Below are 20,221 nucleotides of genomic sequence, written 5' to 3'. Positions count from 1 at the left end.
ACTGGAAGAATAAATAAAGCTCTGGCAGAATGATTCTAAAATGGGAATTTGGGAGGTAAGCAGGTATTAGCCACAAAAAGCCCAAAGCACTAAAGATCTGTTTTTTTGATACCTAACAGAGTAAGTAAAAACTTTAGAGAATATGCATCCAGCTTCCTCAAATCTGAAAACTATGGTCTTCTGCAACAGACTGCTGGTGCCCCACCAGTATCATCCCCTTGACCCACTCCTGTAGCTTTGGTTGCCTGTATCATTGGTGAACAGTTCCCTTCACAAGCCAATGGGTTCCTACCTCAAATATGTCTCTGCCTGTCGACCTCCTCTGCCTGCAGAAGCATGGTCTTCCCACTCCCAGGGTAAGCAGAGTGGTGGGAGTTCATTCCTCCAGGACCAACCTTGCACCCCTGAGTGGTAGAGAATTGTAGATAAATGCCCCAGTTTCTTTGCCCCTTACCAGGCCTACAGTTTTTTAGAGGGTCCCTAGCAGGATTGAGTCCCAGATGCCCACAGGGTAACCACTTCTGAAAGCACTCTTTTCTGACTCTTCTACCATCTCTGTCTCACACCCCTACTCCCTCACAGTGCTTCCTGGAACCACTTCAAAAACAAACTACTTGCCCCCACATTCTTGTCTCAGGATCTGATTTAGAGAAAACCCAAACTAAGACAACTTCTTTCAGATAAGAATTCTCTCAAATACAAATCAACCCATTATATTTATGTACAAGAAAGCAAAGAGTTGATGACAGCTTTGTAATAGAGCTTGAAGTCCGGAATTATGATGCCACCAGCTTTGCTTTCCTTTTTCAACATTCCTCTGGCTATTCGGGATCTTTTCTGGTTCCATACAAATTTTAGGATTATTTGTTCCATTTCTTTGAAAAAAGTGGATGGTATTTTGATGGGGATTGCATTAAATGTGTAGATTGCTCTAGGTAGCATTGACCTCTTCACAATATTTGTTCTTCCAATCCATGAGCATGAAACGTTTTTCCATTTCTTTGTGTCTTCCTCAATTTCGTTCATGAGTATTCTATAGTTTTCTGAGTACAGATTCTTTGCCTCTTTGGTTAGATTTATTCCTAGGTACCTTATGGTTTTGGGTGCAGTTGTAAATGGGATCGACTCCTTCATTTCTCTTTCTTCTGTCTTGTTGTTGGTGTATAGGAATGCCACTGATTTCTGTGCATTGATTTTATATCCTGCCACTTTACTGAATTCATGTATGAGATCTAGCAGTTTTCGGGTAGAGTCTTTTGGGTTTTCCACATAAAGTATCATATCATCTGCAAAGAGTGAGAGTTTGACTTCTTTGCTGATTTGGATGCCTTTTATTTCTTTTTGTTGTCTGATTGCTGTGGCTAGGACTTCTAATACTATGTTGAATAGCAGTCGTGATAGTGGACATCCCTGCCATGTTCCTGACCTTAGGGAGAAAGCTCTCAGTTTTTCCCCATTGAGAATGATATTTGCTGTGGGTTTTTCATAGATGACTTTTATGATATTGAGATATGTACCCTCTATCCCTATACTCTGAAGAGTTTTGATCAAGAAAGGATGCTGTACTTTGTCAAATGCTTTTTCTGCATCTATTGAGAGGATCATATGGTTCTTGTTCTTTCTTTTATTAATACATTGTATCACATTGATTAATTTGTGGATGTTGAACCAACCTTGCAGCCCAGGGATAAATCCCACTTCGTCTTGGTGAATAATCCTTTTAATGTACTGTTGGATCCTATTTGCTAGTATTTTGGTGAGAATTTTTGCATCCATGTTCATCAAGGATATTGGTCTGTAATTCTCCTTTTTGACGGGGTCTTTGTCTGGTTTGGGGATCAAGGTAATGGTGGCCTCATAAAACGAGTTTGGACGTTTTCCTTCCATTTCTATTTTTTGGAACAGTTTCAGAAGGATAGGTATTAATTCTTGAAATGTTTGGTAGAATTCCCCTGGGAAGCCATCTGGCCCTGGGCCTTTGTTTGTTGGGAGATTTTTGATGACTGCTTCAATTTCCTTAGTGGTTATGGGTCTGTTCAGATTTTCTATTTCTTCCTGGTTCAGTTTTGGTAGTTGATACGTCTCTAGGAATGCATTCATTTCTTCCAGGTTATCTAAGTTGCTGATACATAGTTGCTCATAATATATTCTTATAATTGTTTGTATTTCTTTGGTGTTGGTTGTGATCTCTCCTCTTTCATTCATAATTTTGTTTATTTGGGTCATTTCTCTTTTCTTTTTGATAAGTCTGGTCAGGGGTTTATCAATCTTGTTAATTCTTTCAAAGAACCAGCTCCTAGTTTCATTGATCTGTTCTACTGTTCTTTTAGTTTCTATTTCACTGATTTCTGCTCTGATCTTTATTATTTCTCTTCTCCTGTTGCAACAGTGTGGATGGAACTGGAGGGTGTTATGCTGAGTGAAGTAAGTCAATCAGAGAAAGACATGTATCATACGACCTCACTGATATGAGGAATTATTAATCTCAGGAAAAAAAATGAGGGTTGCTGGAGTGGTGGGGGGTGGGAGGAATGGGGCAGCCAGGGGATAGGCACTGGGGAGGGTATGTGCTATGGTGAGCGCTATGAATTGTGCAAGACTGTTGAATCACAGATCTGTACCTCTGAAACAAATAATATATTATATGTTAAAGAAAGAAAGAAGAAGAAGATAGCAGGAAAGGAAGAATGAAGGGGAGGAAATCGGAGGGGGAGATGAACCATGAGAGACGATGGACTCTGAAAAACAAACTGAGGGTTCTAGAGGGGAGGGGGGGTGGGAGGATGGGTTAGCCTGGTGATGGGTATTAAAGAGGGCACATTCTGCATGGAGCACTGGGTATTATATGCAAATAATGAATCATGGAACACTACACCAAAAACTAATGATGTAATATATGGTGATTAACATAACATAATAAAAAAAAAAAGAGTTTTGAAGATAAACAAAAAATTAATTTCAGAGGCTTGTGGACCTTACCTTTACCCAACTTCATCACTTGGGAAGTGACTTGAGTCCAAGGCTAAAGGAAAAAGAAAAGCTCCGGGCAAGATCCCCTTGTACAGAACCAAGCTTAATGTTTGTCAGAGAAGGTAAAGGGAGAGAAGGAGGAATTTCTCTTTCTTCTCAATTTCATCCTCTGTTTCAGGGAGGCATGATCTAGAATTTCCCAACCAAGGCAGGAAGAAGAGGGAACTGGCAAATCCCAGTTCCCAGTCACTCTAGACAGGTAGCAAATAGGACTTGTGTTAGTCTGCCCAGGCTGCCATAACAAAATACCACAGACTGAGCAGCTTAAACAACAGAAATGTGGGTCTTCAAGCTCTAGAGGCTAGAAGTTCAAGATCAAGGTGCTGTCAGGTTTGGTTTCTGCAGCCTTTCTCCTTGGCTTAAAGATGGCCACCTTCTTGCTATGTCCTCACATGTTCTTTCCTTTATATTCATTATATCTCTTTGTGTGTCCAAATTTCCTCTTCTTATAAAGACACCAGAAAGATTGGATTAGGGCCCACCCTAATGATTTTCATTTAACCACCTCTTTAAAGGCCCTATCTCCAAATACAGTCACATTCTGAGGTGCTGAGTGGTTAGGACTACAACATAGGAATTGGGGAGGGGGACAGGGGGACATAATTCAGCCCATAATAGGGCCCCATATCTGGGGTTACACTTTTCTTAGGCTATGTCCTATAGAAAAACCACTGTACAAAAAACCTTTCCAAATCTTCTAAATTGGGCATTAAACACTCCTGTTTTACCAGATGGCAGATATGATTCAATTAAATCTCTAAAAAATCAAATATTTATTAAGTACCTAGAGTATGGCCCTCATTGTTTTAGGTGCCATGGGGCCTATGAAGGATACACATACACAATCCCTACAGTCATCTGTGAAGAAAAAAAATTAGGCAATTAAAAAAAAAAGACGAGACTGAATAAAGACTAGTACTACATTGTATGGTACAGATTTTATTAAAAAAAAAAAAGTTGGAGAAGTCAGGTAAAAACTCATAGAGGAAGTGAGCCCTTGGAGGACAAGAACAATTCAGAATACTAGTAGACAGGAAGGAAAATGACCCTGATATACTTGGGAAACATTGAGGAGAGGAGCCTGACCAACCTAGAAAATTTATGTGGGCAGATGAAGGTAAACTGGTGGGGCCTAACTCTAGGGGCCTAACTCTAAATGTCAGATAAAAGAGGAAGTGAACTAAAAAAGGCAGGTGAATTTCAGAATGGGTAAGTGTAAAAAACAAAAGTTTGTGAAATACAAAATTTCATGATGCCAAGTATTGCCTGGGAAACAGATCTTAGAGTCATCATATGTCATTCCAGAAAGTATCCTTCAGTGCTACTGTAAACAAAGGACTCAAAACTATGAGCATCTCTAAGAACATTTCAAATAAATCAGAGTATTACAAAAACAAAACTTTCAATTCAAAAAGTCAAACTGTAGGGGCACCGGGGTGGCTCAGTCAGTTAAGCATCTGACTCTTGATTTCTGCTCAGGTCATGATCTCAGGGTCATGAGATCAAGCCCGGCATTGCGCTCTGTGCTGGGTGTGGAGTTTGCTTAAGATTCTCTCTCTCTGGGCACCTGGGTGGCTCAGTCAGTTGGGCGTCTGCCTTCGGCTCAGGTCATGATCCCAGGGTCCTGGGATCGAGTCCCACATCGGGCTCCCTGCTCAGCAGGAAGCCTGCTTCTCCTCCCTCTGCCTGCCGCTCCCCCTGCTTGTGCGCTCTCTCTCTGTCAAATAAATAAATAAAATCTTTAAAAAAAAAAAAAAAAAGATTCTCTCTCCCTTTACCCTTCCCCCACTCCCCCCCTTAAAAAAAAAACTATAGCAATTTTGAATCCACTGAATGTAGTAACCACACCTTCCAAAATTCATTATTATTCAACACTGAGTGTCTGTGGGATAAGCATCACCCAGCCGGGAATCTGGAGGAATGAAGGATATAAAGGAAAATGTGTAACAGAGGTCAAAGATGTAGTCCCCGATTTTAAAAAACTCAGTTTATGGAGGAAATAAATAATAATACATAATTAAAATAATCAAAATGTATTAAGTGTTGTCACTTAGTGCCATTGCCATGGAGGAAGAAGCATTTCAGTAAATGTTGAATAAATGAATGGACTCTCAATGAAAGGTATATTTGTGGTGAGTTTTAAAAGATGAGTAGGTCTGTCTTCACCAGAAGATGGGATGAAGGACCATTCCAGCAGAAGGAATAACCTATAACTAAAAGACATCTTAGAGTATACAATCTAGAAATTACTAATTCTCAAATTGGCCTATATATTGGAATTAGCTAGGAAATATTTTTTTTAGTGATGCCTGAATCATGTCCCCAGAAGCTTTGACTGAATTGGTAGGACAAGGCCTAAGCACTTGAATTTTTTAAACTTGCCTAGGTGATTCTAATATGCAGCAAAGTTTAAGAACCACTACTGCACCATCCTGCAAACTTCCTTAATTCTGCCTGGTTGCCTTTTCCCCCAGTAATACTCAATAAATCTTCCAGGAAGGCAAAAGATAGAGCATGACAAGTTTCAGCAAATTCACTGGAGCTGGGGCACCTCAGTGGTTCAGTCAGTTAAGCATCTGCCTTTGGCTCAGGTCATGATCCCAGGGTCCTGGTATTGACTCAAGTCGGACTCCCTGTTCATTGGGGAGTCAGTTTCTCCCTTTCCCACTGCCCCCCCACCCCGTGCTCATGCTCTCTCACGCACGTGTGCCCTCTAATAAATAAAATCTTTTTCTAAAATTTTTTTTAAAAATTCACTGGATTGGGGCGCCTGGGTGGCTCAGTAGTTAAGCATCTGCCTTCGGCTCGTGTCATGATCCCAAGGTCCTGGAATCAAGCCCTGCATCGGGCTCCTTGCTCAACGGGAAGCCTGCTTCTTCCTCTCCCTCTGCCTGCCGCTCCCCCACTTGTGCTCCCTCTCTCTGTCAAATAAATAAAATCTTTAAAAAATAAAAATAAGTAAATAAATAAAAATAAAAATTCACTGGAGCTCTTTCTGTCCTGTGTATTGTCTATCCTCTCAATAGAAATTGGATGACCCTAAATTAGCCCGATGTGATGACAGGCAGCCATTGATACCAAACAAAAAGGATGATTGGGTCTTCTCTGTCCAGTCCCTTAGCCTGCCATGTGCCCAGATTCTACCAGAGGACCTTACAGCCCAGGTTCGATCTTCCTCCTCTCACTTCCAGTCCATGCCCTCAGCACAGTATTTCTGACACTTTCATTGTAGCAGGGTATTACAAATTGTGTGGAGGGAGATCCTTCCTACTTGCCATGGAGTTTACAAAACAATTCCCCTGGAGACCATAGCAAAGTTAATATGACATACAATTTCAGAACAGAAAGAACTAGGTTCCTTTTGGATGTTCAGAAATTATAAGCTGCATTGTCCACATGGAGATCAGAATACTGCTCTCAATGCCACTTTGTGCCTTTATGGATAGGTTAGAGAAGGAAGATGCTTTATGCCTGGTGAGACCTATTATGGCAAGAAACACAAAAAAGATTTCTTCATAAGGGAGACTTAAACAAGTTTCTTTCTGTTTAAAACACTTAGCATTCATTTCTTTTTTAGGACATAGTCTTTGTGTGTGTGTGTGTCACTATGACATTCCAACAAAAGACAAGGGGAAGGAGTATTATTCCATGTGACATTCAAAAACCTAACCTTTATCAGCTGCTTCTGAAGGTCATCCCTCCCATGATTGGGAGTGAGCTGTGCAAGGCCAGGAGCCCTGGCACACTGACTATGCAGCAAAACTGGGGGCTGAGACTGCCTTGCTGGCATGCTCATTAAGGTTTCTTTCATTCGCTCGTTCATTCCATTACCAAGTAACCTGCATTTTGCTAAGATGCTGTTACAGCGGTGTTTCCAGATCTGTCTGATGATTAAAGGCCACTGGACTCTTGTTAAAAATACAGGTTCCCAGGTCCCACTACAGCCTTGCTAAATCAGAATCATCAAGGGGAAAGTCATGGAAATCTATATTTTTAACAAGCGCCGAGGCGATTCTTACCCTGTGATTAGTTTGGAATGGTTGGTCCCCTGCCCTTGGTGAACTCCTGGCCTCATTGTTCTGTGAATCTAGCTTGTGCAGGTCCTTTCTAGTTGGATTTCTAGATGAAATGGTGTTTTCTGAATGAGTAATTTCTATACCTCCATGTGTCATGAAATGCCAAGCCCACCCACAGTTCCTTAAAAAGTCAGTCAGTAACAATGGGTATTTAGCCATTTAAGTCATTCTCTTTTTTTCTTGCACTATTTCCTTTTTTCCATAACCAAATGTTTCAATGCTGACAGACAGTCCAACCATCTCATTAAATTTGACTATCATTACAGGTTTTTCCAATGTAACCTTGTTTTACAAAATACAACTTTCGACAGCAGTTATATGAGTGAGGTCAGCTGGAGTCTTGTGGAGTAAGATGGAATCCTGAAAAGGTTCTTAATTTCTCAAAAGACTGAAAACCTCTTTTCTATCCATCAGTGGGCCACAGCTGCAGAGAAGCCCGAGTGGATCTCCTGTTTTACAGACCCACAGCCCATCTCGCCTTGCCCAGTGTGTCGACTCCCAGCCATGGCAAACTTTGAATGCAAACATTTTGTGTCAGTTGTCTCGGGGAGCAACAAATTATGACTTTACTCAGCAAGTTGCTGTCTCGTAAAGGCTGCCTGCAACCAGTCATGATCAAATGTTAGCATCACGCAGGCCGGAAGGTGACCAAGGGAATGTGCCAGGAGAGATTAGAATGCACTTCCTGCGTTTGTATTTGCCTCATAGACCGCGGTCTCAGCAGCTGCAAGCGTTGTCATTTGTTGTCTTTTTTTTTTCCAAAGGCTGTTTTGTCTTATCTGATGTTGAAACTCAGCCACACAGCTTTGAACACTGAAGCATAGGAACAACAAATCAGTTGGAAATTTGTTCATGTCTCTTGCTTTGCTTGACATTTCCACACTGATAAGGTATAGCTAAATATTGACTTTTTGGTTAAGTTCGGATTAGGTGTCTGGTCCATGTGCATTGATTGTGAACCATTATCTTTCTTCTTCTTTAGGACACTGAATTCTCTTACAAAAATAGAAAGGACAAAAGGAAAAAAAAATTGTTGCCTGAAGTGTTGCCATTAATTACCTCAAGGTCTTTTCTGAGCTGTGATAAAAAATTGTCATTGACTTTTGAGATATGGGGTGTTTTTGTTGAAGACAGTGTTGCTGAACATTAGAACATATTAAAAATCAGATTTTTGTACTTGTAGGCTATCCACATGTGTTTTCAAATTTGTCCTTCGAGGAAAATGCCACCCTATTATCAATTTAAGTGCACAAACCAGATAACAGGCTGACTTTAATTATTTACCAGTTAAATGTATATCACTGTCATACCAAATCAATAGGTGAAGATCTCTGCACTCAGGTTAGCCGCCACAGACCCAATAGGGTGGATTAAGCTTCCTTTTACCATTCTGCTTGGAATAGAACAGTTAAAAGAATCTAAAACATAGATTCACTAAACTCTTTATTTCTGCATTGTCTCCCAAAAGAGACTGTAAATTTCTTGAAAGCAGGATGATCCTTGATTGATTTCCCAAGATGCAACATTCCTAGTCCACTGAAAGTATTTTCTTGTTACTCCAGCAACTTAATAATTAAATCCTGTTCAGAATGTTCTTCAAGTCAAAAGCTCAGCCAAATCAACAGATACCGTGGGGCCACAGAGAGTCTAGGCATGGTCTCTGTTTCCAAGGAGTTTACAATTTATTTAGAAAAAAGGAAATACAGAATTATTTACTAAAATAATGGTAGCAAAGGAAGATCACTGAATTCAGAGGAAAGAACTTTCGCTGTGGGCTAGAATGGTGATTGCAGCCTTTATGAGTAGATTAGCCCTGAGCCCTGGAAAACTTAAGCTAGATGAAGTTCAAAGGCATTCCAGGTTTTCTCTAAGACAGGACATTCTTATTGCAGTGTTTTGCCCACCCCATCCCCCCAAATTAAAACATTTTGTATAAAGAAAATTTTGTTTTAAAACCTAGGTGACTGGTTTGATTGTTGGTTTTTAAATAAACAAAAAAACCTAGACATTACTATCTTTGTTACTGCTTTGGTAAGGCAGCTGAAATCTGAAATACATATAAATGCATACATGAACCATATGATATTGCTTGTATTTGTCTGTTTTTGCCCTACAGAAGCTATAATTTCACATGATTCAATCATACACATAAACATATGCACAAGCATACACATACACATATTTATGCTCAATGAAAAACTCCACCTTTTTTCAGCAAAATTTTCTAACTGTGCCAAGTTTTAGTTGTATAACATTTAATAAGCAAGTAATAAATTCTCAATAAAGCCATTTCTATCAACACTATTAATACATATTACCATATACTCTGTTCTCAGTATCTATATAATGACCCTGACTTGCCAAAAAGAGTATTTGATGATTCAAGTTGTGAATAATGAAACAAAGAATTTGACACATATTCAGATGGACAGATGCATTAGCCCTTCACCCTTAAGAATCCAGAGCCAAATCTAACAGCAATCAGGAACAAAAGAAATTGGAATTCTTGAGTCATCTTTCCACTAAATATATCATCCACGTGACAGAAGCACAAACAGATATGAGAGTTTCAGCTAATGAACACAAATAAAATTAATAAAATAAAATAGACCACTGTTGCATATTTGGACCTCAGAAGGAAGGAAGCATAAGAAAGTTTGATAGGGCGCCTGGGTGGCTCAGTTGGTTAAGCGACTGCCTTCAGCTCAGGTCATGATCCCAGGGTCCCGGGATCGAGTCCCGCATCGGGCTCCCTGCTCGGCAGGGAGTCTGCTTCTCCCTCTGACCCTCCTCCCTCTCATGCTCTCTGTATCTCATTCTCTCTGTCTCAAATAAATAAATAAAATCTTTAAAAAAAAAAAAAGAAAGTTTGATAATGAGGTGAACATCATAGAATGAAGGATAGCACAGTAAATTTTGCCTGGTCTTCAACAAAGAGGAGCCCATTTTGAGCTTCAGAGAGGGTACAATTCCAAACGAGGCAAACCAAGGAAAAAGACCTGAAAGGTTTCTAATACACGTGGCTCAGCCATCTGAGTAACGTATGCCCTAAAAAAAATCAGCCTATTCCAGAAACCATGTTAATGTTCAAGACCCACTATGGGCTCTAAATCTGTGTTAGAACAGGGTTTCTCAAATTGGGTAGGCTGACCCATTTCAGAGGATTTCTGTATTTTCAACCAGAATGTATTATTGAGAATTAATTAATTTGTGGTATCCATTTCACTGATAATCTAAAGTAAGCATATTCTTTTTTTTTTTTTTTAACCGATGCCCTATTTGTTTTTTGGGTTTTTGGTTTTTGTTTTTTTTTTTCAATTTTTTCCTCATTGTTAAAGTAAGCATATTCTGAATCATCTGGGTGGCCAACTGATAACCAAATGCTGCTTCACAGACGCAGGTTGTCTTTGTGTTTGCCATCAGATTGGTGCCAAGTAGTCCCATTTTAATTGTCTCCAGCTAATTAGCAATGAACAGAGGTAGACTTCAGAGGTAAATGAGGCTTTTGCACCAAGTGTGGGCCAGATGACTTCACAGTGTGCTGGAGGAACAAAGGTGTTACAGTGCTTCAGAAAGGGAAGAGCGCTGAGAGAGTTGCATCACCTCATGGCGCCAGGTGGGAAAGGCAGACCAAACCCAACAGAACCTGAGCAGTAGTCACTAACAATGTGTAGCCCATGAAATTATTTGTGTTAAAGTCTGTTGCTTTTGCAGAGGCGAAGGATGTGTGTAATTTGTACATTTGTTTTGGTAAGAGTTACAAGTTATAAGAGCTAAAAGCACAAAAAGCTTATGCCTAGTTTTAGTTTGTACACATTTAAGGAGCACTTGAATTTAAAGGATTTAAATCAACAGTGGGTAATGCAGGGATTTTTAAGGGGTATATAAAATATGAACAGTTTTAAGCATATGAAAGGACATTTGTCGTTACTCATAATAAGAGATATGAAAATTAAAACCATAATGAGATACCCTTCACCACCTTATATAAAATTCCGAACCTCTTCAATATACACGTCCTACACCTGCTCTGCTTTCATTTCTCCACAACACTTCTCACTGTCTAAAATACTTGAATTTTGTTTAATTATCATGTTTATTGCCTATCTTTTTCCCTGACTACATCCCCAGAAAGTAAGCTTCATGGAAACAGGATTTTTTTTTATTTAAATTTTGTTAGTTAATATGTAGTGCAATATTGGTTTCTGGAATAGAATTCAGTGATTCATCATTTACATACAATACCCAGTGCTCATCACAAAAAGTGCCCTCCTTAATATCCATCACCCATCTATCCCCCCCTCCACCTATCTCCCTCCATCAACCCTCAGTTTGTTCTCTATCATTAAGTCACTTATGGCTTCTTTCCCACTCTCCTTTTTCCTTTTCCCCCTCCCATATGTTCATCTGTTTTCTTTCTTAAATTCCACATAGGAGGGGCACCTGGGTGGTTCAGTCGGTGAAGCCGCTGCCTTCAGCTCAGGTCATGATCCCAGGGTCCTGGGATCAAGCCCCGCGACAGGCTTTCCACTCAGCAGGAAGCCTGCCTCTTCTCCCGCTCCTTGCCACTCCCTCTACTTGCGCTTTCTCTCTCTATGTCAAATAAATAAATAAAATCTTTTTAAAAAGTTCCACATATGAGTGAGATCATATGGTATTTGTCTTTCTCTGACTGACTTATTTCACTTAGCATAATACACTCTAGCTCCATCCATGTCATTGCAAATGGCAAGATTTCATTCTTTTTGATAGCTGAATAATATTCCATCATATATATATACATATATACATATATATATATACATATCTTCTTTATCCATTCATCAGTCAGTGGACATTTGGGCTCTTTCCAGAGTTTGGCTATTGTTGATAATGCTGCTATAAACATTGGGGTGCATGTACCCCCTTCAATCTGTATTTTTTTATCCTTTGGGTAAATACCTAGTTAATGCAATTGCTGGATTATAGGGTAGTTCTATTTTTAACTTTTTGAGAAATCTTCAACATCTTCTCCAGAATGGCCACACCAGTTTGCATCCCCACCAACAGTGCAAGAGGGTTCCTCTTTCTCCACATCCTCGCCATCACCTGTTGTCTCTTGTCTTATTAATTTTACCCATTCCAACAGGTGTGAGGAGGTATTTCTTCATGGTTTTGATTTTTATTTCCCTGATGATGAATGATGTTGAGCATCTTTTCATGTGCCTGTTAACCATGTGTATATTTTCTGCCCATTTCTTAACAGGATTATTTGTTTTTGGGGTGTTAAGTTTCATAAGATCTTTATAGATTTTGGATACTAATCCTTTATCAGATATGTCATTTGCAAATATATTGTCCCACTCCATAGGCTTCCTTTTAGTTTTGTGGATTGTTTCCTTCATAGTGCAGAAGCTTTTTATCTTGATGAAGTCCCAATAGTTCATTTTTGCTTTTGTTTCCCTTGCCTCTGGTGATGTGTCTAGTAAGAAGTTGCTATGGCCAAAGTCAAAGAGGTCGCTGCCTGTGTTCTCCTCTAGGATTTTGATGTTTTCCTGTCTCACACTTAGGTCTTTCCTCCATTTTGAATTTACTTTTGTGTTTGGTGTAACAAAGTGGTCTGGTTTCATTCTTCTGTATATTTCTGTCCGGTTTTCCCAAACCATTTGTTGAAGAGACTTTTTTCCATTGGATATTCTTTCCTGCTTTGTCAAAGATTAGTTTGACCATAGAGTTGAGGGCCCATTTCTGGGTTCTCTATTCTGTTCCGTTGATCAATGTGTCTGTTTTTGTGCCAGGACGGTACTGTCTTTTTTTTTTTTTTTAATTTTATTATGTTATGTTACTCACCATACAATACATCCTTAATTTTTGATATGGTGATCCACGATCCATTGTTTTCATATAACACCCAGTGCTCCATGCAGTACGTGACCTCCTTAATACCCATCACCGGATTAACCAATCCCTCCTCCCCCCGCTCTAAAACCCTGTTTGTTTCTCAGAGTCCATAGTCTCTCATGGTTCATCTCTCCCTCCAATTACCCCCCCCATTTTTCCCTTCCTTCTCCTAATGTCCTCCATGCTATTCCTTATGTTCCACAAATAAGTGAAACCATATGATAATTGACTTTCTCTGCTTGACTTATTTCACTTAGCATAATCTCCTCCAGTCCCATCCATGTTGATGTAAAAGTTGGGTATTCATCCTTTCTGATGGCTGAGTAATATTCCATGGTATATATGGACCACATCTTCTTTATCCATTCATGTGTGAAGGGCATCTGGGCTCTTTCCACAGTTTGGCTATTCCGGACATTGCTGCTAGGAACATTGGGGTGCATATGGCCCTTCTATTCACTACATCTGTGTCTTTGGGGTAAATACCCAGGAGTACAATTGCTAGGTCATAGGGTAGCTCTATTTTTAATTTTTTGAGGAAGCTCCACACTGTTTTCCAAAGTGGCTGTACCAACTTGCATTCCCACCAACAGTGTAAGAGGGTTCCCCTTTCTCCACAACCTCTCCAACATCTGTTGTTTCTTTCCCTGTCCATTTTTGCCATTCTCACTGGTGTAAGGTGGTATCTCAATGTGGTTTTGATTTGGATTTCCCTGATGGCTAATGATGATGAACATTTTTTCATGTGTCTGTTAGCCATTTGTATGTCTTCTTCAGAGAAGTGTCTGTTCATCTCTTCTGCCCACTTTTTGACTTGATTATTTGTTTTCTGGGTGTTGAGTTTGAGAAGTTCTTTATAGATCTTGGATACCAGCCCTTTATCTGTAGTGTCATTTGCAAATATCTTCTCCCATTCTGTGGGTTGCCTCTTTGTTTTGTTGACTGTTTCCTTTGCTGTGCAGAAGCTTTTTATCTTGATGAAGTCCCAAAGTTCATTTTGCTTTTGTTTCACTAGCTTTTGGAGATGTATCTTGAAAGAAGTTGCTGTGGGCGATGTCAAAGAGGTTACTGCCTATGTTCTCTAGGATTTTGATGGATTCCTGTCTCACATTGAGGTCTTTCATCCACTTTGAGTTTATCTTTGTGAATGGTGTTAGAGAATGGTCGAGTTTCATTCTTCTGCATGTGGCTGTCCAATTTTCCCAGCACCATTTATTGAAGGGACTGTCTTTTTTCCATTGCATGTTTTTTCCTGCTTTGTCAAAGATTATTTGACCATAGAATTGAGGGTCCATATCTGGGTTCTCTATTCTGTTCCGTTGGTCCATATGTCTGTTTTTGTGCCAGTACCATGCTGTCTTGGTGATCACAGCTTTGTAATATAGCTTGAAATCGGGCAACGTGATGCCCCCAGCTTTGTTTTTCTTTTTCAACATTTCCTTGGCGATTCGGGGTCTTCTCTGATTCCATACAAATTTTAGGATTGTTTGTTCCAGCACTTTGAAAAATGTCATTGGAATTTTGATCGGGATGGCATTGAAGGTATAGATTGCTCTGGGTAGCATAGACATTTTAACCATGTTGTTCTTCCAATCCATGAGCATGGAATATTTTTCCATCTTTTTGTGTCTTCTTCAATTTCTTTCATGAGTGTTCTGTAGTTCCTAGAGTATAGATCCTTTACCTCTTTGGTTAGGTTTATTCCGAGGTATCTTATGGTTTTTGGTGCTATTATGAGTGGAATCGTTTCTCTAATCTCTCTTTCTACAGTTGTGTTGTTAGTGTATAAGAAAGCAACTGATTTCTGTGCTTTGATTTTCCATCCTGCCACATTACTGAATTGCTGTATGAGTTCTAGTAATTTGGGGGTGGAGTCTTTTGTGTTTTCCACATAAAGTATCATGTTATCTGTGAAAAGAGAGAGTTTGACTTCTTCTATGTCAATTTGAACCTTTTATTTCTTTTTGTTGTCTGATTGCTGTTGCTAGGACTTCTAGTACCCTGTGGAACAATAGTGGCAAGAGTGGGCATCCTTGACATGTTCCTGATCTTAAGGGAAAGGCTCTCAGCTTTTCCCCATTGAGGATGATATTCACTGTGGGTTTTTCGTAGATGGATTTTATGAACTTGGGGAATGTTCCCTCTATGCCTATACTCTGAAGAGTTTTAATCAGGAAAGGATGTTGTATTTTGTCAAGTGCTTTTTCTGCATCAATTGAGAGGACCATATGGTTCTTCTCCCTCCTCTTATTACTGTGTTCTATCACATTGATTGATTTGCGAATGTTGAACCACCCTTGCATCCCAGGGATAAATCCCACTTGGTCGTGGTGGATGATCCTTTTAATGTATTGTTGGATCCTATTAGCTAGGATTTTGTTGAGGATTTTGGAATCCATATTCATCAGGGATATCAGTCTGAAATTCTCCTTTTTGAGGGGGTCTTTGCCTGGTTTGGGGATTAAGGTAATGCTGGCCTCATAGAATGAGTTTGGAAGTTTTCCTTCTGTTTCTATTTTTTGAAACAGCTTCAGTAGAATAGGTGTTATTTCTTCTTTGAATGTTTGGTAGGATTCCCCAGGGAATCCATCAGGCCCTGGACTCTTGTTTTCTGGGAGGTTTTTGATCACTGCTTCAATCTCCTTACTGGTTATTGGCCTATTCAGGTTGTCAGTTTCTTCCTGTTTCAGTCTTGGCAGCTTATAGGTTTCCAGGAAGGCCTCCATTTCATCCAGATTGCTCAGTTTATTGGCCTATAGTTGTTGATAATAATTTCCAATAATTGTTTCTATTTCCTTGGTGTTAGTCGTGATCTCTCTCCTTTCATTCATAATTTTATTAATTTGGGTCCTTTCTCTTTTGCTTTGGGTAAGTCTGGCCAGTAGCTCATCGATCTTATTAATTCTTTCAGAGAACCAGCTTCTAGTTTCGTTGATCTGATCTACTGTGTTTCTGGTTTCTAATTCATTGATCTCTGCTCTAATTTTAATTATTTATCTTCTAGTGCGTGGCTTAGGCGTTGTTTGTTGCTTTTTCTCTAGTTCTTTAAGGTGTAGAGTTAGTTGGTGAATTCGGGATTTTTCTGTTTTTTTGAGTGAGGCTTGGATGGCTATGTATTTCCCCCTTAGGACCGCCTTTGCAGTATCCCATAGGTTTTGGGCCGATGTGTTTTCCTTCTCATTGATTTCCATGAATTAAGTTCTTCTTTGATTTCCTGGTTGACCCAAACATTCTTGAGCAGAGTGGTCTTTAGCTTCCAAGTGTTTGAATTTCTGCCAAATTTTTTCTTGTGATTGAGTTCCAGTTTTAAAGCATTGTGGTCTGAGAATAGGCAGGGAATAATCTCAGTCTTTTGGTATCGGTTGAGACCTGATTTGTGACCCAGTATGTGGTCTATTCTGGAGAAAGTTCCATGTGCACTCGAGAAGAATGAGTATTCTGTTGTTTTAGGGTGGAATGTTCTATAAATATCTATGAGGTCCATCTGGTCCGATGTATCATTCAAAGCTCTTGTTTCCTTGTTGATTTTCTGCTTAGATGATCTGTCCATTGCTGAGAGTGGAGTATTGAGGTCTCCTACAATTAACATATTGTTATCAATATGACTCTTTATTTTGGTTAACAGTTGGCTTATGTAGATGGCTGCTCCTATATTGGGGGCATAGATATTTACAGTTGTTAGATCTTCTTGTTGGATAGGCCGTTTAAGAATGCTATAGTGTCCTTCTGTGTCTCTAATTACAGACTTTAGTTTAAAATCTAATTTGTCTGATATAAGAATTGCTACCCCAGCTTTCTTTTGATGTCCGCTGGCATGGAAGATGGATCTCCATCCCTTCACTTTCAGTCTGGATGTATTTTTAAGTTCAAAATGAGTCTCTTGTAGACAGCATCTGGATGGGTCCTGTCTTTTTATCCGCTCTGCAACCCTGTGCCGTTTTATGGGAGCATTTAGGCCATTCACATTGAGAGTGATTATTGAAAGATATGAATTAATTGTCATCATGTTGCCTGTGAAGACGTTGTTTTTATAGATTGTCCCGGTAAGTTTCTGTTGTATATCACTCTTGGGGTCTTTCTCCTTTTATAGAACCCCCCTTAATATTTCTTGCAGGGCCAGCTTAGTGGTCACATATTCTTACAGTTTCTGCCGGTCGTGGAAGATCTGCATCTCTCCATCCATTCTAAATGACAGCCTTGCCAGATAAAGTATTCTTGGCTGCATGTTCTTCTCATTTAGTACCCTGAATATGTCTTGCCAGGCCTTTCTGGCTTGCCACGTCTCTGTGGATAGGTCTGACGTTATTCTGATGTTCCTCCCTCTGTACGTAAGGAATCTCTTCCCCCTAACTGCCCTTAAGATGGTTTTCTTGGTTCTAAGATTTGCAAGTTTTACCCTACATGCCGGGGTGTTGGCCTGTTTTCCTTGATCTTGGGAGGGGGTCCTCTCTGCCTCTAGGACACGAATGTTTGTTTCATTCCCCAGATTAGGGAAGTTCTCAGCTACGATTTGCTCAAATACATCTTCTAGTCCTCTGTCTCTCTCTCCACTCCCTCCGGGATTCCAATTATTCTGACTTTGGAACGCTTCATGGTGTCACTTATTTCTCTGATTCTATTTTCCTGGATTCTGAGTTGTTTTTTCCCTGGCCTCCTCTTTTCCCTTTTTATCTATTATATTGTCTTCCAGGTAGCTTCTTCTCTCTTCTGCTTCACTTACCCTAGCTGTTAGATTATTTAGATTGGATTGGATCTCATTGATAGCATTTTTAAGTTCTGCCCATTCACCTTTCATTTCTGCCCTTAGAGCCCTATGTTGCCATTAATTGATTTCTCCATTCTAGCCATTGTCTTCACAATTGCTAGCCTGAATTCCATCTCCGACATCTTGGTTATATCTTCATCCATTTATAAATCTGCAGCATAAGTCATAATCTCTGAGTCTTTTCCGTTTTGGGGGCTCCTCCTCCTAGTCATTCTGTTAATGGGTGCTTGAGGGAATGTATAGAGTCCAAATTATTGACCAGAACCCAAGCAAGATGCACCTGTTTTCTTGGGACCTTAGGGTTGCTGGCCTCTTGTTTTCCCAGCCTGTCTTCTGGGGGAGGGGCCTGCCGCGCTGTTACTCAGGCAACCCTGTTTGGGCGGAGTTGCCCTGCGCCCCTGTGGTGGGGGATGGGCTCAGCGGGAATCAGTCTTTGGAGCTTTTGTTCTCTGGCGCCTTTCCCTGGCGGCTTTCCGCATCTCTTCCGCGAGTCAGAGCAGAAGAGACCGTTTCCAACCCTCTGCCTCAGAGCAGAGAGACCTCAGTCTGTTCTTCAGTGAGCCCTCCAGGCCACACCGTCTCCGTTTATGTCCGTGCTGCTATAAACTGCAGCGTCTTGGGTTGTGTGCCCCTCCGCAGCGCCCCCAGTCCTGCCTCCAGGTCGGGGCACGTCTCTGCCCTTTGTGCTTCTAAAACTGCTAGCCGCCCCCAGATCACACACTCTACCCCACTGCTCCGGGTTTCCACCCCAGGAGCTGCCCTAAAGTCCTTTCCTGCCGCTACCGGTCTGCGAGTCTGTGCCCCGTCCCCAGCACGCGAGGCTGTCGCTCACCGGCGGTGTAGGATCCCCATAGCCAGGCTCCCTCCCGCTGCCGTTTATCCTCCAATATCTGCCAGCAGAATTATGGCTCCTTGCTTCCTACCTCGAAACCAACCGCCTGTGACTATTATGTTGTAGAGATCCAGATCTTCTTACATATCAGGCTGATTTTGCGGGTGCTCAGAGTGGTCTTGTAGATATCCAGCTCAATTCCAGGGACTGGCTGAAATAGGATCCCCTACTCCTCCGCCATCTTTCCTCCCTCCAGTACCATACTGTCTTGATGACTACAACTTTGTAATAGAGCTTGAAGTCCAGAATTGTGATGCATCCAGCTTTGCTTTTCTTTTTCAGGCTTGCTTTGGCTATTCAGATTCTTTTGTGGTTCCATGCAAATCTTAGGATTGTTTGTTCCAGCTCTGTGACAAATGCTGGTGGTATTTTGATAGGGATTGCATTAAATGTGTAGATTGCTTTGGGTAGTATAGACATTTTAATAATGTTTGTTCTTCCAGTCCATGAGCATGGAATGCTTTTCCATTTCCTTGTTTCCTCTTCAATCTCTTTCATAAGTGTTTTATAGCTTTCAGAATACAGATCTTTTACTTCCTAATTTAGATTTATTCCCAGTATCTTATGGGTTTTGGTGCAATTGCAAATGGGATTGATTCCTCGATTTCTTTTTCTGCTGCTTCGTTATTAGTGTATAGAAATGCAGCAGAGGAAACGGGAATTTTGACCATCTTATTCACTGTAGCATCCTCAGCTACCTAGAATGTTATGTGGCACATAGCAAGCACTGGCTTATTTGCTGAATGAATTAGTTAATGAAGACCTATTATCCAACAATTTCCCTTCTAGGCACATACCCTAAAGGAACTCTCTCATTTGTACACAGGAACATGCAGGGCAGTACCATTTGCTATAGAAGAAAACTGGCAAAATCCTAAATGTCCTTCAGTAAAGGAATGAAGTACATTGTGGTGTAATCACAAAGGGAATTTAACAATTAACATAAATGAAAATGATTTACATGGATAAAAATAAAAAATTGTGCTGGAAGAAAAAAAGAAATTACAGACAGATATATGCCGTAATGTATAAATGCCCAGATAGGGAAGTTCATCTCAGAGTAAGGATAACCTCAGGACAGGGGAGGAGATGGAAGGAATAGGAAGGCTAAATGGAGGGCTTTGATTATATCGGTAACCTTTATTACTTTAAAGTTTTTTACCTGAAGAAGACATAGCAGATATTAACACTTCTTAATTTGGGGTAGTGGATACATGGGTGCATATTATATTATTGTCTGTATTTTTCAGATGTTTTTATTTTTTTAATTTTTATTTTTATTTTTTTAAAGATTTTTTAAATCTTTATTTATAAAGATTTAAATAAAAAATTTATTTTTATTTTATTTTTTTTATTTTATTTATTTTATTTTATTTTATTTTATTTTATTTATTTTATTTTATTTTATTTTTATATTTATTTATTTTTATTTAAAAAAAGATTTAAATAAAAAAGATTTAAATAAAAAATTTAAATAAAAAAAGATTTAAATAAAAAAATAATTTTTATTTTTTTAAAGATCTTATTTATTTGAGAGAGAGTGAGTGACAGAGAGCACAAGCTGGGAGGGGAGGCAGA

Source organism: Mirounga angustirostris, unplaced genomic scaffold (assembly GCF_029215605.1).
Source record: "Mirounga angustirostris isolate CCGP_5_RB_7025 unplaced genomic scaffold, mMirAng1.0.hap1 SCAF_12, whole genome shotgun sequence".
In the NCBI taxonomy this organism is placed as follows: Eukaryota; Metazoa; Chordata; class Mammalia; order Carnivora; family Phocidae; genus Mirounga; species Mirounga angustirostris.
The sequence above is the reverse complement of the archived record's forward strand: the minus strand, read 5'-3'. Positions refer to the sequence as shown.